At 39.9% G+C, this 18379-nt stretch overlaps 1 long non-coding RNA gene across 1 annotated transcript; it reads left to right on the top strand.

Moving 5' to 3' along the window:
* The first annotated feature begins 7728 nt into the window (after window positions 1-7728).
* On the top strand, window positions 7729-10168 carry LOC140497395 (uncharacterized). The gene is made up of 2 exons (XR_011964655.1): window positions 7729-7932; window positions 9288-10168. It is a non-coding gene; the product is annotated as an uncharacterized lncRNA (long non-coding RNA).
* The last annotated feature ends 8211 nt before the right edge of the window (window positions 10169-18379 follow it).

Raw genomic sequence — 18379 nt, 5'->3', positions numbered from 1 at the left:
TAGGCTATGCCATTGTACAGTGGTATCAATAGCAATAGTACACAGGGTATAGTAAGACAAATAATTCCAAAATTTTTAATGAATGATAGTTTCATCATCCTCATATAAAGTAGGTCATCATCTCTGAGATTGAGCCACTTGCCCAGCAGATATAGCTAATCAATTATAAGTACCATGAACTTTATCTCATTTTGTAGATAAGTAACCAAGGAGAAATAATTTGCTAGAAGATCATAAACTAAGTTTCTTGTGGGACCCAAGGGACTAAGTGGGGATATAAATTCCATTCCAACTAAGAAAGCATTTTCAGTCACTTTAGCCCATTGCCCAACATGAAAACCAAAAATAATAGATAGCTTCAGTGCCTACTACATTTATTTTAGAACCAAAAAGGGCACAATACAAAAAAAAAAAAAAAGGAAAAAAAAGTTTTTTCTAATCACTGGTAGGTACTTGAAATTCTGCCATATCTTCATTCCTTTAAACGATTAATTCATTCCATAAGCATGTATTAGTTATCCTTTGTTAAAGAGCAAATCCATTACATCCTGATTTATCATCCGTTATTTAAACCTCAGTGTGAATGAAGGATACGAAAGCAAGTTTTTATCAAGGGGAAGAATATAAAGAGACTGGCAGGGTTTGTGAAGCTCAAATGAGATAATGCATTAAAGCATTTTCCAAGCCTTAAAGTTCCATATAAACGCCAGTTTTATTATTATCATTGTTGTCACCAGGTCCTTCCCATCTGGTGATGACTTCATTCTCCGAGCCTTTTACTGCATTTCTGTTGAACTCAAGCAAGGTTTGTAGAGCAATAAAGTGATAGGTTATCACAAGCTGGTTAGAGCTGGTTCCAGCACACCCCTGGGCTTGATAACTCCAATAGGAGTGGGGGGTTTGGGCTTGAAGTGCGAAAAAGAAATAAAGATTGACAACCGAGGATAAGAGAAAAGATAACAAAGTCCCTTCTCCCTGCATCACAAATTTGCTGCAGACCAGCTCTTTCTGAGTTTCTGTTGAAGAGATAGTCCCATCCTTGACTCAGAGTTCTTTTTGCTGATTTTAATTAAAGCTATGACTTTGACATTTGATTTACTTATTTTTTTAGGTTCTTATTTTATTCTGAAGTTAAATATCAAATAAAACAAACATTTATGTATAAATAGTAGGAGAAGAAAAGAATGTACACTAGCCACATTTATGATATACAACTTGGTTTCTTTTAAAATGTAATAAATTAAAAAATGTAACAAATTTAATAAGTAACTTTCAAAGGTTTTTTGCTTCTGGATGGTTTATTTTATATTACCTTGCTTAGATGGCATTTCTACATCTGAGATGTCCATGAAGAATGCTGGGAAATTGCTTCTGGAAGAATCATGATGTGTAAAGGAAATGCCGTGGAGTGATTGTGGAACATATGCAGAACTGCGTAACTAGTTCCAATTGACTGGCCACGTGATTGGGAATAGCCTTTTTCCATTGTCTGTGTAGCTAGAATTGTCGTGCTTCCTAGAGGACTGAGTCAGCCTTGGCAGTCTCTCTCTTTGCTTCATTTGCATCTGGAGGAAGCTGGGTGATCCATGAGAGATCATGTGGTAGGGACAAGGACCTTAAAGCCTTCCTTCTCTAGGGCTTGTAAGAAATGTGTGCCTCTGGTTTTGTTGTTTGCTCTTTTCCATTTAGCAGAGCCTCTAATCTTTGAGGTAAGGAGAGCAAGCCCCAGGAATCCAGGAGTCAGAATCCAAGCTAGATGTTGCAACCAATCCAGCATCAGTGCCTCAAAAAGCAAGGAGTGATCTTTGGGAGCATCCATCTTGAGTCATGCCAATGAAAGTTGAAATAAGGACTAATCCAGCAGTGATGCCATCTTTGAACTTGGTGGGACCAGTGTTATGTAGGAAGAGAGCTAAATTATGAGTCTAATCCACCCCAGAGACCAAGGTGGGATAGGGGAGATTTATATGATGTGTCAGGAGAAAACTTATTTTAACTCTAATTTTGAAAGAAACATTTCTTTGTGAAAGATGACTGGTGTTAAGTGGTTACATGGAAGTAGGTTGCAAGTCACTGACCCCCAACAAATGGGGGTCGTTAACTTGAGAGTGGAATTCTAATAGTAGATACACTAGGCCCAGTTCTGAGAAAGTGTTATAATTCGTTCAGCCATCCCCTTAGTTTCCAGTTTTTTGCCACCACAAAAAGAAAATTGAAACCAATTTTTTTTATGTGTAGGTCCTTTTCCTCTTTTTAAAAAAATCTCTTCGGAATTTAACCCTAATAATGGTATTTCTGGATCAAAGAGGACATGTACACAGTTTAGTGATTCTTTAGGCATTGTTAGAAATTGCTTTCTAGAATGGCTGGATGAATTCACAATTTTACTAATAGTGCATTAGTATGCTGTATTTTTCTGTAGCCCTTCCAACAATTGTCATATTTTTTGTCATCTTTGTCAATCTGACAGGTGTGAAGAAGCTCAAAGTTGCTTTAATTTGCATTTCCCTTTTTTATATAGTTACTGATCACTTAATTTCTTTTCTTGAGATTTATGTGTTTGTATCTTCTGACCATTTATCAGTTGGGAAATGGCTTTTATTTTTATGCGTTTAAATAAGTTCCATATATACCTTAGAAATGAGACTTTTATTAGAGAAACTTGCAGCAACAATTTTCCCCCCAATTAACTGTTTCCCTTCTAAGCTTAGCTGTGTTGGATTTATTTCTTTGCATTTAAAAAATTTATGTAATAAAAATTATACATTTTATCTTCTATGCTCTTCTTTATTGTTTTTTTGGTCATGAAGTCTTCTTCTCCATTCAAAAATCTGAAAGGCTATTTTTCCTTGCTCCTCTAATATGTTTATATAGTCACATTTATATCTAAGTTATGGATCCCTTTGGAGTTTATTGTTAGATGATGTGAGATGCTTGTCTATGCCTAATTTCAGCCCAATTGCTTTTCAGTTTTTCTAGCAGTTGTTGTCTCATGAGTGAATCCTCATCCCAATAGTTGGAGTCTCTGGGTTTACCCAACATTATGTTACCATCTTTATTTGCTTTTCCATTCAATCTGTTCCAATGGACAACCTTTCTACTTTCAACCTAGTACAAAATCATTTTAATGACACCTACTTTGTATTATAGTTTTAGATCTAGTGTTTCTAGGCCTATCTACATTTAAAAAATGATTTCTCTTGGGTTTTTTTCCTTTTATTCCTGCAGATTAATTTCACTGTTATTTTTGGCATTTAAGTTGCAGTGATCTGAGTCCCATTTTATGCCTGCTCATCTTCTCCCAGGCCCTTGAACTACCTCTCTTTCCTTCACCTAATATCTGGGATGTGCCTATTCATTTCATACCTTATTCCCATTTATCTCCCCTTCTACCTTCTCTAGGAATATCTTTTGCCTTTAAGTAACTACACCCCGAGGTCCTTGCCCACACTTCCCTCCCTACTCCCTCAAATCTATCTAGGATCCTTGTAACATAGCAGGGTCAATCCTGTGCTGGACTTTTCTTAGGATGGCTCACTTTATTTAGCCCAGCAGCATTCAGACTTTGTGGTTTCAGGACTTCTTTATGCTCTTAAATATTACTGAGGACTTCCCAAAGTGTTTTTGCCTCTATGAATTATAATTCATTGATATTAACTACCCTATTGATATTTTACAGTTTTATCTATTAATATTTAATTTTAGAAATTAAAAAATTATAAAAAGTTTTGACCTTGTGGCCCCTCTGAAAGGGTTTACACTTTGAGAACCATTCCTCTAGCCCTATCCTCAGGATCTAGGGGTGACCAATCAACCATATGTCTTTCTCCCAACCCCCTACACCAAACTCTCCCTCACGTGGGCTATTTCAGGAGGAAATCTGAGTTTGTGGCCCATAGGATGTTTCTTCTGTCTCATTCTCACTCAAGTTTTGAAATCCTGAATCCAAACTGAAATTCTACTTCCCCTTCTGGTTTCTGGGGAAAATAGGCCTCTAATCATGTACAGTTAACTAAGAAAGAGCTGCACCATAGGCCAATACCCCTTCTTGCTCCTCACTGGTCAGACAGTATGTTTTGTTTTGTTTTTTCCTTTTGGTGTAGAGTAGAGAACTGGATAGGAAGGGTAGTGACCAAGGCTGTATATAATTAGGTGTAAGAAGCCAGAAGTTATGGTTTCCAGCTTTCCCCAGTAATTGGCCAGTGTATGGCACAGTCAGAAAGGGAACTGGTGGTTGGGAATGGACCAGGAGAAGAGGAAGAAGTAGAATGTGAGTGTTTTCACTTCTCCAAGAGCATGCAGAGAGTCAGATGTCAAAAGATTTATGTAAGCCTGTCTTTATTCTCCCAAGAAGAAAACCTCAGAGTTCCCTTCTCTCAGAAAACTGTGGACCCTTTGGTGTTTCTTGAGGGAAATCAAAGTGGCCCAGGACTGCTGAACTCTGGGGTTTGCCCTGATACTAGGAGGACTTCAGGTGTCTCATGAGCAAGGGGGGACTCAGTGAACTCAAATCATGCCAAATACTGAGACATCTTCTCCACCCTCAGGGAACACTTGCCCTGACATGTTGTTGTCACTGTATTCTGGGCTTAGAAGGGCTAGAATTGACTTGAGACTCGTGGGAAAACTGGCTCCTGATTCCCATCTCCTCCCCTCAATCACACTGAAGGCCTGGGAACAAAGGACCCAGCTACACAAGAGTTCTTCAGAAGATCATGGGTTTTAACAGTGGCAAGGACTTGAAAGAAGTCTAGTCCACTCATTTTACAGATAAAGAAGCTGATGCCATAAGAAGTAATGTAGAGCAGTGGGAGATTTGAACCTGGGAACTTAAATCCATCAAGACACTCTATTGCTAGACTTCTAGCTTCTTCCCTATCCTCTGTGTCTGGAATGTCTCCTTTCTCATCTCTGCCCCCTGGCTTTCCTGGCATCCTTCAAATCCCAATAAAATCTTATACTCTACAAGAATTCTTTCCTGATGCCCCTTAAAGCTAGTGCCTTCCCTCTATTGATTATGTCCAATTTATCCTATATCTATCTTGTTCACACACAGTTGTTAGCATTTTGTCTCCCTCAGGTGAGCTCTTTGAGGGCTGGGAAGGTCTTTTCCCTTTTGTTGTATCCCTAGCACTTAACACAATGCCTGGCACACCAGTAGGTGCTTAATAAATGCTTACTGCCAGCCTGACACCACACTATTCTGTCTTCTTGTGAAGGTGGCTGAGATATGAGTTAGAAACTGTAGCCCTTCTTAGCAGATTGTACCTAGAGGACAATAGAGCTAGCTGTATGTTACTTGATGAGTCAGTTAAATGGCCTGTCTCCTTTGCCCATGGCTCTTCATTCATTTGAACAAGCTGTTTCACATTCTGTTTTTTGCTTGTTTGTCTCACTTTTCCCATCTGTCAAACAGGTACATCCTGTTTGACATGACATCCCCTTCTCCCCTACTCAATGCTTGCCTGGGGCTGTGAAGATGAGTAAGCTACCATGCTTTTTTTCTTTTCTTAGAGGAAAGAACTACTACTACTACTAATAATAAACTTACGTGCACAGAGTTTATTCCAGTTTTTCAAGCACCATTCCCTATATTCTTTTATTGGATCCCCAAGATACTTCTGTGAGGTAGACAAGGTAGAGACTATAATTTTCATTTTACAAATGAGGAAAACAAAATTCTTTTTTTTTTTTTTGGCGTGTGTGTGATAACATTGTAGTCTTTAGTAAGTTCCTTTAAAAGAAAATGATAAATATAATAGACAAAACAGTGCTTTTACAGTTAAAATGTAAGGAAATCATATAGTTAAAATATAAAAGTCCCATATATTTTCAGTCTCATAATCTCCATTGTCACAAGGTACAGTAGATAGAATGCTGGGCCTGGAATTAGGAAGTTCAAAGCTGGACTCAGACATTTACTGACTGACTCTGGGCAAGTCTTAACCTCTGTCTCAGCTGCCTCATCTGTAAAATGGGGATAATAACAGCACCTACCTCCCAGCATTGTGGAAACCAAGATTCTTAAAGGTTGTTACTTACTCAAGATCACAGGGCTAGAGAGTATCTGGGCTAGACAGAGAAACTAGACCCTACATCTCTTAGTTTCCTTCCATGGTCATACTGTCTGTCTTTCAGTTATATAGATTATTGTAAAGGTTATGGGATTCAGAACTGGAAGGGACCTCCCAGTACAATCCATTCAGAAAATTCAATTGGACACAAGCCCAGAGAGTAAGTGATTTGTTGATGGTAACACTAATAAGGAGCAGAGCGGTGATTCAAGCTTCTACCCTCTCTGCTCTATCTTCTGCACAACTACCACAAGTGATAATCCTAAAGCAGAGGTCTGCCCAGGCATTCCCCTGCTCTAAATGCTCCAGTGGCTCCTATCACCTCTAGGAGAAAAGAACTACTCAGATTGGTCCTTCACAACCTGGCTCCAAAGCACCTTTCCAGGATACACACACACACACACACACACCACACACCACACACACACACCAACACATACACACACACACACACACACACACTTTTTCTTTCATTCTTTCTCTCTCATTCTCTCTTCCTGTCTCGTTCTCTCCTCTCTCTCTCTCTCTCATTCTTTCTCCTAATCTCTACCTCTTAGAGTCTCTAGCTTCCTTCAATCCTTTGATCATTCTAGATTACCCTAGTGAATGGATGAGTCCCACTCCCTCATTATCTTATGTAACAGGTTGTACTTTGGCTTCCACTCTCTCAGGGCTGGGTCTGTTCCATTTCACACATATCCTTCCTCAGCACCTTAAGTGAGGATTGGGGTGTATGGAGAGTTCAGGAGGACTAGCACTTCTACTGTGAGGGCTGCTTATCCACTGTTGGTGTCTACCTGACAGTCATCTCTCATGTGTGGCTCCAAAAAGCTGTAGCATGTGTAAAAGCCACACAACTGTCTCAGCAGTTGGGCTAAACCAAGTTGAGGGTAACTGACCTGCCTCAAACCTGTTCGTGACTCAGAGGAATATCTACCCTAACTATGTGAAGACTTCCCCCTCAATGGGAACAATCTGTTCTAACAACCATGGAGGTGGCTAAAGCAGGTACTCTGGAGTGCTTAGAGCTTGCTTGGATATCAAAGACACCAAGATCATACACTGCATCCTGAACCATTATCCATACTTTTCTCTTGCCACTGGACTTCAGTGACTAGTAGAGAGATGAGGCTGATGACTTTGTGCAACTCTGCCTCACTGAAATCCAATTCACACACAAGTCAAGATATCACCCCATGGTATCATTGGTCCTCTTCCAAAAGGAAGGACAAACAAAAACACATGAGCATTAGAGTCTCTTTTCTCTTTAGTTGGCTAAAGCCTCCATGTTCTTCCTAATTTTTAAAGGTACAATGTTGGGGGTGTAAGCTCAGTTTTCACGTGGACAGTCTCGGGCAGGTAAAGGTGAGGACTTCTAAACCTCAGAGTTCTCATGAGGCCCCCCAGGGAACAGCTGGGAATTGAGGCGTGAAACACGGGCTATCTCGTGCATTTCCGCCTCTTCTCAGTGGGAAACTTGCTGGGGAGAGCATCCCACCCTTGAGATTGGCCCGTGGTCTGAGCACACCTGTTGTTGACTAGTTAAGGGCTGAGAGCACGCATGGTATTCACGTGCAAACTATGCAGCGGGAGAGCTTAAGTAGGGACAGGAAAGCCTGAAGGCGCTCTTCACGCGGAGGGGCCCTTGGAGGGCAGAAGGTCCCTCCTCTCTCCCGCTCCCATCCTCTTGCTGTACGATCTTTGCCCCTTGGGAGGAGGAGGGTTCCTCTCTCCTGAGGAAGAATTCACCCTGCACATGTAACTAAGATCCTGAATAAAGCCTAACCCTTGTTCGACTCTGGAAAGTCTCTTCTCTCAACACGTTTATCCGGTTGATCCCCGAAGACCTGGACGACAGGTAAGAAAAGGCTCAGGTAGCCCTTTGGCCTCAGGGCCGAACAGTACAAGTCCCCCAGTTCCATTTAATCTTTTAACATCAGATCTGCTTTAAAAATGAATATTTATTTCAAAAATATAGCAAGAAAAAAATATGCAAACATTTCCCTAATACCTAAGGGATATAATCACCCCTTACACCACCTTGGTCTCTAGGGAGGGAAGGGGCATTAGAGTCCTAGCTTAATATATTTCCTGCAAAACATTAGTTACACTGGGTTCAAGTGAAAAGTTCCCCCTTATGCTAGCATCCTGGCACCCTGGCTTGTGAGGGCTCCCTTGCTGGGCCGACTATAACATCTGGTGAAGAAATCTTGAGTTCCAAGGTCCCCATGGCTTAAGCTCCTGGGTCTGGGACTCCATTTCTTGTACCTAGAACTAAAAAGGACAAAGAAAACAGACCCAAACTTCAAGTTGTTTCTTAGGACCATAAGGCCCAAGGAAAGAGGGAGGTAGATCTCAGGTCCTTCATCACTTACTACATTGATGTCACTTGCTGCAAGTGAATTATATCATCACCCTTGGACAACACCAGAAAGAGAAAGAGATTGTCCCAGTCAGGTTGTTTTAAAGAAATAGACAGTTACGATATATAGCTGGTAGAAAAAGGCTGCTCCCAACCATATGGAAGACCAACACAGTGTTAGTCCTTCTGTCTTGAACAAACAGATTCCAGGCTACTCCCTGTGGGTAATGCCATTTTAAGTAGTCTTGACATTATATTTGTATTCACTTTGTTATTTTTTTTGTACTTATCTATGTACATGTTATGTCTCCCAATAGGTCAAGCAGGCAATCAATAAACATTCACTAAGTTCCTACTATGTGCCAGGCACTTTGCTAAATCCTGGAGATACAGATACAAATAAAAATACAATCCCTGTCCTTGGGGAGCTTACAATCTGATGAGGGAAGAAAATGCACAAAAATAAGCTGAAAAGCAGGAGCAGGAGGGAAGAATGAACCAGTTCAAAGAAGTCCCAAAGCAGTGCAACTGGTAGGAAATAAGGAGAAGACTCTTTAGTCAGAGAGTGCCCCAGAGGGCAGAAGGTACTGATGAACTGTGAGAATCATGTCTGATTCAGTCTTACAGGATAATGACATTTCCCAGTGATGAGCTTCCTGGGGCAAGAAGGCATGAAGTCCTAGTATCCTTAGTACTTAGCACAGTGCACAGCACAGAGAAGTCACTTATTATTCATTCTTAGTTTTCAAAGATGTCCAGTGATATCACTGGGTAATATCGTAACTTGCCAGTGAATTGAATTCAAGTAAGGCAGAGTTGTACAAAGTCATCCACCTCATTCTCTCTTCCAGAGTCATTGAAGTACAGTGGCAGGACAGAAGTTAGGATGACTGCTGATGGCTGGAGATACAGTGGATGACCTTGGTGTCTTCAATGTCTGACCAAGCTCTACATGTTCCACAGAACCTACTTCAGCCACCTTCATGGCCCTTGGAAGGTGGAGCAATGTGGATGAGACATCTTGAAGACAGCACAAAACTGGAAAGGATAAAACATTTGACGGTAGATTCAGAATCCAAAAAGATCTTAATGGGTCAGAGCAAAGGCTAAGTCTGATAAGATGAAAATCAATAGGAAAATGCATTTAGGTAACAAAAATCAGCTAGATAGCAGTTGTAAAAAAGATCTTGGGGTTTTCGTATACAGTAAGACCACTTGTGTGCTATCTCCAGATTTGAAGAGTAGGCCATTTATAGATATGTTGAAAAGCATAAGACCCTGCACAATTCCTGGGTACTCCACTGGAGGCCTCCTGCCATATTGACAATGAACCACTAACACTTTCAGAGTTGGGTCATTTGATTAGTTCTGAATCATCTGTCTTCTAATTGACATCCCTCCACATTCATCCTAAGAACAGCATGAACATTTTATCAAGAGCTTTGTTAAAACCTCAGTAAATTATATCCATAGTTACTTAGGAATCCTGACCAAAAAGAAAATGAGACTGAACAACCTATTCTTGATGAAACCAAGCTGGCTCTTGCAATCATGACTTTCCTTTCTCGATGCTCTCCAACCACCTCTAGACATTCCATGTCAGAATGTCCCCAGAAATAAGTCAAGCTAAAGGCCCGAGAGTTTGCAGATTCTCCTCTCTTCTCTCTCCCTGCCTCTTTTTCCCTCCCTCCCTCTCTCTCTCTGTGAAAATTAAAGTATTTGGCCTTCTCCAGTCTTGTGGTGACTCTTATTTTCCATGACTTTTAAGAAATCATTGATAGTGGCTCACCAGCCACATTTGCCAGTTCTTTCAGTAAGTATTCCAGAATAAAATTCCCCTGGACCTAATGATTTGAATTTATCAAGGGTGTTAGGTGCTCATATTTATCTTGACTATCCGGCTTCCCAGTCTGCATTTTCATTCGGTCATTTACAGGGCAAAGATCCTTCTCCTTGGCAGAGAAAGCAGAAACTATCTAAACATTGGGCAGCTTTGCTTTCTCTCTGGGATCAGTTAACATCATCCCATCCACCCTAGGCAAAGGTCCTGGTTGTTCTTGACTTTTCTTTTTCTTCTAAAGAGTTTAGTGGAATGAGTTCACTTTAGCTCCACTCTCTCAGACAGGCTGGGACATCTTCCCTGGGGTTCTAGCCTCCATAATCTGTGTTCCCCCCACTGTCAGAACCCAATGACCCGATCTCATTTTCATTTAACCACTTAATATCCATTGACTTTTATAAAGGGATATTTTCCCCAAAGCCTCAGGGGCATAATCTGCCCTACTCCAACTCAATGGTGTAGGGCATGGAGGGAGAGAATAAGGCTAATAATTTAGCTCAGTTCCAATATAGTACTAGTACCACCAAATTCATGATCAGAAGTGGCATAACTGTCGGGTGAGTCCTTCTGCTGGGCTGGGGTCCCAAAAGCTGTTACCAAAGGGTCCTTTTTTGCTCCTCAAGGCATTGATGCTCATGAGCTACAAAATCAAGGATTTCAGGCTTTGGATAAAAATTGAAGCTTATTTCTCAGAGACTATGAAGTCTCAGAGAAAGATAAAACCTAGAAGCATTCCTTTTATGACATGGTCTGTCACCTGGTGCTATAAGTGAAAGTTTGGTCACCAATTAAAGCAGAGACAAAGAAGTAGCTGTAGATGTTGGGCAATTTTGAATACCTCCAAAGCCACTCAAAAAGCCTACCATGTCATTAGTTGACAGGAACCAGTTATAGGATGTCTACATATGATCCCAAATTTCTTACCCAGCAACCAATTCTTCACCATTTGTGAAAATCATATCTGGATTAGAACAGATTCTTAGCCCCAGGAGCCAAGTTCATGAAATAGCTAAGCTAGTCAAGTATCTCCCACAGGCTTTAATTCTATTTTTTAACCATTATGTCCTGCTCATTATTGTCTGTTTCTTTTTCCATTTACTATCTGACTTAAAAGTTAGAAATTTCTTGTAGCTCCTTTCTTGCTAAATTTTACCCATTCAGTATCATTTTAGAGAATGTTCTTTCAAAAGTTGAGCTTTCTTGGTTTGAGGGCCTCTAATTTAGCTTGAACTCAAGATTTTTTGTTTTGTTTATTTGTTTCTCATGCAGGCAGGGAACAAGCCTTTATTAAGTATTGTCAGGCATTGTGTCATTATCTCATTTGATCTGCATAACAACCCTGAATTATCACAACAATCTTGTGATTATTCCCAGTTTACAGTTGAGGAAACTGAGGCAAAGAGAAGTTGACTTACCCAGGGTCACATAAGTGTCTAAGGTCAAATTTGAACTCAAGCCTTACTGACTCCAAGTCCAGAGCTTTCTGATACACCACTTAGATGTCTATGCAGATGAATAAAAGGGGCAAAGAGAAAGATGAAATCCTTAGGGAAAGGTATATCAAGTAGACACAATCCTCCACCTTCACTTTATTTAAAATTCCTGGCTATATCATCTATATGTGATCAGCTTTAAATCTTATCACCTTTTGGTCTCCACCCTAAGTTAGATATCTCTTTATTAATATCTTCCCGTGTTATTTTCATGACAAATGAAGTTAACCACTGAGGGCCAGGGGTGGCAGAGGCAATAGTGTATATGTAACAAAATGAAATAAAATAAAAAGTCCTGATTCTTGTCAGAATTTAGGTTCACATCCTCGTTCTACTGTCTACTACCTACATGACTTCGAGCCAAGTCACTTAAACTCTCTGGGTTTCAGTTCCCTCATTTGTAAAAAGAGGGGGTTGCAGGGATTATATGAACACAATTACAAGACACTTTTTGCACAAATAAAGTCAGATTTAAGTAAGTGGAAAAACATTAGTTGCTCATGGGTAGGCCGGGCTAATATAATAAAAATGACAATTCTACCCAAATTAATATACTTATTTAGTGCCATACCAATTAAACTATCAGACAATTACTTTCTAGAGCTGGACAAAATAATATCAAAATTCATTTGGAAAAACAAAAGGTCCAGAATATCAAAGGGACTAATGAAAAGAAATGCTTGGGAAGGTGGCCTAGCGCTACCAGACCTCAAACTGTACTATAAAGCAGCAATTATCAAAACCACTTGGTATTGGCTAAGAAACAGAGAGGTAGACAAGTGGAATAGACTTGGCACTCAAGATGCAGTAGGCAAGGAATATAGCAACCTTCTGTTTGATAAACTCAAGGACCCCAGCTTCTGGGATAAGAACTCATTGTTTGACAAAAATTGCTGGGAAAACTGGATAACAGTGTGGCGGAAATTAGGCATAGACCCATACCTGACACCGTACACAAGAATAAAGTCCAAATGGGTACATGATTTAGGTATAAAGATTGATACCATGAATAAACTGGAGAAGCAAGGAATAGTGTATTTATCAGATCTATGGAGAAGGGAAGAATTCTTTACTAAAGGAGAGATAGAATGCATTATGAAATGCAAAATGGATAACTTTGACTACATTAAACTGAGAAGTTTTTGCACAACCAAACCCAATGCAACCAAAATCCGGAGGGATGTAGTAAATTGGGAAAGAATTTTTACAGCTAAGCTCGGGGATAAAGGCCTCATTTCTAGAATATATAGAGAACTGATCCAAATGTATAATCATACAAGTCATTCCCCAATTGATAAATGGTCAAAGGATATGAACAGGCAATTTTCAGAGGAAGAAATTAAAGCTATCTATAATCATATGAAAAAATGCTCTAAATCACTATTGGTTAGAGAGATGCAAATCAAAACAACTCTGAGGTACCACATCACACCTATAAGATTGGCAAACATGACAGAACAAGAAAATGATAAATGCTGGAGAGGATGTGGGAAAGTTGGAACACTAATTCATTGTTGGTGGAGCTGCGAGCGCATCCAACCATTCTGGAGAGCAATTTGGAACTATGCCCAAAGGGCTACAAAAATGTGCATACCCTTTGACCCAGCAATATCGCTACTAGGACTATATCCCCAAGAGATCATAAAAATGGGAAAGGGTCCCACATGTACAAAAATATTTATAGCAGCACTCTATGTAGTTGCCAAAAACTGGAAGTCAAGGGGATGTCCATCAATTGGGGAATGGCTGAATAAATTATGGTATATGAATGTAATGGAGTACTATTGTGCCATAAGAAATGATGAACAAGAAGACTTCAGAGAGGCCTGGAAGGACTTATATGACCTGATGCTGAGTGAAAGGAGCAGAACCAGGAGAACTTTATGCACAGCAACAACCACAGTGTGTGAGAGTTTTTTCTGGTAGACTTAGATTTTTGTAATAACACAAGAACTTCTTACCAAAAAAAAAAAAAAAAAATCCCAATGGAGGATCTCAAGGCAAAATGCCTGCCACACTCAGAGAGAGAAATATGGAAGTCACTCACATATTGTAGCAGATCATGTTTGTGTATGTGTATGTGTTTGTGTATCATGTTCTGATTTGTTATACGATTTCTTTCATTTATCTTAGTCTGACTACATAGCATGACTATAGTGAAAATATACTCAATAGGAAAGTATATGTAGAATCTATACAGAATTGTATGCAGTCGTGGGGAGGGAGGGGGGGAGTGGGGGGGTAGGTGGGGGGGATAAAATCACAATTGTATGGCAGTGATTGTTAAACATTACAAAATAAAAAAAAAAAATTTAAAAAAAAAAAAAAGAGGGGGTTGGACTAGATGGTTTCTAAGGCCCCTTTCATTTCAAGATCTATGATCCTATGAACTGAATTGAATTGAACTAAATGAAAATCTCTGCAGAGGGTCGGAGATGTCTGAGGCAACAGGGAAAGAACAGTATGTACAAAATCAGGACCTAACCCTGCTCTTACTAGGTGTAGGACAAGTCACTTTACCTGTCTCTTTAGGTCTCAGTTTCCTCATCTTTAAAATGGGTCTAACAAGAACTACACTTGTTAGCTGTGTGCCACCATATAAGCCTTCTATAAGAAGCCTTCTCAATCTTTCTTAATTTCAGTGCCTTCCCTCTTTGAATTATTTCCTATTTATCCTGTTATGTAGCTTACTTTGCATATGGATTTGTGTGCAGGATCACCAGCTTTGACTGTAAGTTCCTTAGGGACAGAAACTGTCTTTTTTCTCTTTTTGCATCCCCAGCCCTTGACACAGTGCCTGACATATAGTTAGTGCTTAATATATGTTTATTGACTTGAAGCAAATTCAATTAAGGTTTTTGAGCCTGTTTCCTCATCTGTGAAATGACAATAATGTTTGTTCTACAAGTTTATTGAGAAGAAATTGCTCTACAAAGCATAGTAGGAAAAAAACCCCAAAATGATTATTGCTATTTACTGGAAGTTACTTAGTGGGAAGAGAGTGAGACTGGGTAGATGACATATGATGATTATGGACAACAGTTATTTATTAGCCTGGATCCCAAGGAACTATAAGCCAAAAAGAAGGCAGACCTAGGCAACTTGCAAGAGACCATGGACAGGAGACCTAAATGAAAAGAAAAAAAGATTTTGGTATTCTAGGAATATGAAACAGAATGTCTATATCTTATCTCCCGAGATGATTCTAAATTCTACAGCCAAAGCCTTCAGGTTGAACAGTAATCTTGATGAGTTTTTAGTCTCCCAGAGTCCTTTTCCTTTATCAGCAAATGCTTTCTGGGGTTAGTCAAGCCTAGAAGGAATGACCCTGGGAGAGTGGGGAGCGGGGAAAGGGAAACACATAAAGACAAAGATGAATTTTGCCTATGAGGGCTGGCTGGCCCTGTTGTCTGGGATCATCAAAATAATACTTGAGAGCTCTTTTACCTTTTCCACAGGATTTAGAATAAAATCTTTTTTTAGAGGACTGGGAAGTGCCTCTCCCTTCTCCTGGGCTTTTGACCTGTGATTTCATTAAGAGAGAACTCCCATAAACAGAGCAGATAAGCAGTTCATCTGTAACTTTCAGTTTGAGAGGGTTGCCTCTGGGCAGTAGGAGATGAAGTTATTTGCTCATGGAGACATGAGATAGTAGTGACAGGGGCAGGAACTGAACCCTAACTCCAAGACTAGCTCCTTCTCCATTCCGCAACACTGCCCCCAACTAAAACAGCAGTACTGATCAGATGGATTTATGAACTTTCTTCTTCCCTCCCTTCCCATTTCCTACTCTCTCCTACTCTGAGCACACTGATAAAAGTTCCCATCTCACATGATCTTTGCCAGTGTGGGTAGCAATGAGTAATTAAGGGCTCTGAAGTAGCTGGCCTCCGTATGTCCCAGACTCTCTGTCTGTCTCTGTCTCACTGTTTCTTTCTTCTTTCTCTCCCTGTCTCTATTTCTTTCTGGTTTTTTTCTATATCTCTATCTCTCTGTCTTTCTACTCTCTCTGTCTCTGTCTCTCTCTAGGTACAACTTAAAAAGACCAGAAGCATTGTACTAATAGCACTGGACCTGGAATCAGAAAGACTTATCTTTGTGAGTTCAAATCTGAACTCAGACACTCCCTAGCTGTGTGACCCTGGATGAGTCACTTCACCATTTGCCTCAGTTTCCTCATCTATAAAATGAGTTGGGGAAGGAAATGGCAAACCAGTCCAGTATCTTTGCCAAGAAAACCCCACATGGGGTCATGAAGAGTTGGACACAACTGCAAACAACTAAGTACTTATGGCAGCATCACTGGGAGAACCACAGAGACCCACCAGGCTGAGAACAGAGAACCTAAGATTCTGCTTATCAGGAGCAAAGAGAGGAAGAAAGTCATCTTCTATGGTGTAAGCCTGGCCTGGGATAAGATCTTTCCATTATATCCTACCCATTTGGCCAACTCCATCTCTCCTTGTTTTACCCCCTCCCAATAGAACGTTACCTCTTTGAGGAAAGGGATTGATTTTGCCTTTGTCTTCTCAGAACTTAGCATCGTGCTTAACCTATGGTGAGTGCTTAATAAATGCTTGCTGAATTGAAAAATGAATGGCTGTTCACTCTGAGCTAGTATTTTCCATCCCTCAGGCTCACTGAGCTTCAGCACTTGTATGCTGTTCCCATACTATATCGTCATTATCATTAATTGGAGTACTGAGGCCCAAAGGGACACTGGTCAAGCTAAACAGCTCAATTCAGTTTTCAATTCAAAAAGTACTAAGCAACCTAGTAAGTCCAGGTTGGACAGAGCCTGAGGTGGCTGAATGGATCAATAGAGGTCACCAGATCTGGAATCCAAGGAGCTTCTAGCCTGAAAAAGACCAGAGGCACTATACTGAGGCCCAGCCCTACGTGAAATACTTTTGCAATCTGTCTCCAACTTATTTTTCTAGGCTTGATTTCATATTATGGCCACTCTACATTCCGGCCAAACTGGGATCCTTGTTGTAACCCCAAATACAGCATTCCATTTTTCTTCTCTGATTTTTTTTTAACATCTTCAGTTTTGTTGATTTTCTTTTTACATTACAAACATTTACAGATTACTCCTGCTTTGTGAAATCTCTTATAACAAAGTAAAACAGTTAAACAAAACTGTTAATACAGTTACCTCAAATGGGAATTCCTATTATATTATATATAATTCTTAATAATCAAATAACTCCCTATTTTAAAAAAACAGAAATCTATTTTCTCTTCTTCCTATCCCCTATCCTACTGGAAAAGAAAAAAAAGGGGGGGGGGGAGCACATATCTTTCCAATATTTGTTGAATCCTGCCTCACACCTACTGGCTAAGCCTTTCATTTTACAGATAAGGAAATTAAGGCCCAGCAAAATGATTTATTTGCCTAAAGTCACACAGGCAGTAAGTGACAGAGGGACCCTGGCTCCAAAGCCAGTGATCATTCTGGGTCAGGCAGCCTTTTCATTCCCATAAGGAAGTAGAACGGTGTGATAAGTCTCTGTCAACACCCACCTCTCTATTTTTGCTACAAGGAATAAGAAAAGCTCATGTCTGAATGTTCTATTTGATACCATGACTTTCCCTCTGTTGATTTTTTTCTACATTTTCTCTTGTCTGTCTTGTGTTGTTTCCCTCATTAGAATGTGAGCTCCTTGAGAACAGGAACTCTCTTTTCCCTTTCTTTGTATCCCCAGCATTTAGCACAGTGCCTGGCAAATAATAGATGTTTAATAAATGTTTGTTGAATGCATTTGCTGCAAATATGCATAGTCAAGCAAAACAAGTTCCTCCAATGGCTGTACACAAAAATATACATGTATCTCATTCTGCACCTTAAATCCACCACCCTTCTATAATATAACGAGAGCACATTTCATTGGTCCTCTGGAATCCCAAATGGTCATTATATCATACCTGGGCTTTTCCATCCCATGCTAGGTATGCTAGTTTGTGTTCCAAATGTAACTTAGCTAACTTAAATGGTTATGAAGCCTGTCTATTTGGTTTTGTTTGACCCTTAAGATTTTATTATCTCTCCCCAGTTGATAAATGATCAAAGGATATGAATAGGGAATTTTCAGAGGAAGAAATTAAAGCTATCAATAGTCATGAAAAAATGCTCTAAATCACTATTGATTAGAGAGATGCAAATCAAAACAGCTACGAGGTACCACATCACACCTATCAGATTGGATAACATGACAAAACAGGAAGATAAATGTGGGAGAAGATGTGGGAGAGTTGGAACACTAATTCATTGTTGGTAGAGTTGTGAGCTGATCCAACCATTCTGGAGAGCAATTTGGAACTATGCCCAAAGGGCTACAAAAATGTGCATATCCTTTAACCCAGCAATACTGCTTCTAGGGCTGTATCCCAAAGAGATCATAAAAATGGAAAAGGTCTCACATGTACAAAAATATTTATAGCAACTCTTTTTGTGTTGGCCAAGAAGTAGAAATCAAGAAGATGCCCATCAATGGTTGAACAAGTTGTGGTTTATGAATGTAATGGAATACTACTGTGCTGTACGAAATGATGAACAGCCAAAACTTCAGAAAAACCTGGAAAGACTTATATGAACTGATGATGAGTG

Source organism: Notamacropus eugenii, chromosome 3 (assembly GCF_028372415.1).
Source record: "Notamacropus eugenii isolate mMacEug1 chromosome 3, mMacEug1.pri_v2, whole genome shotgun sequence".
In the NCBI taxonomy this organism is placed as follows: Eukaryota; Metazoa; Chordata; class Mammalia; order Diprotodontia; family Macropodidae; genus Notamacropus; species Notamacropus eugenii.
This window is presented reverse-complemented; position numbering and strand designations above follow the sequence as displayed.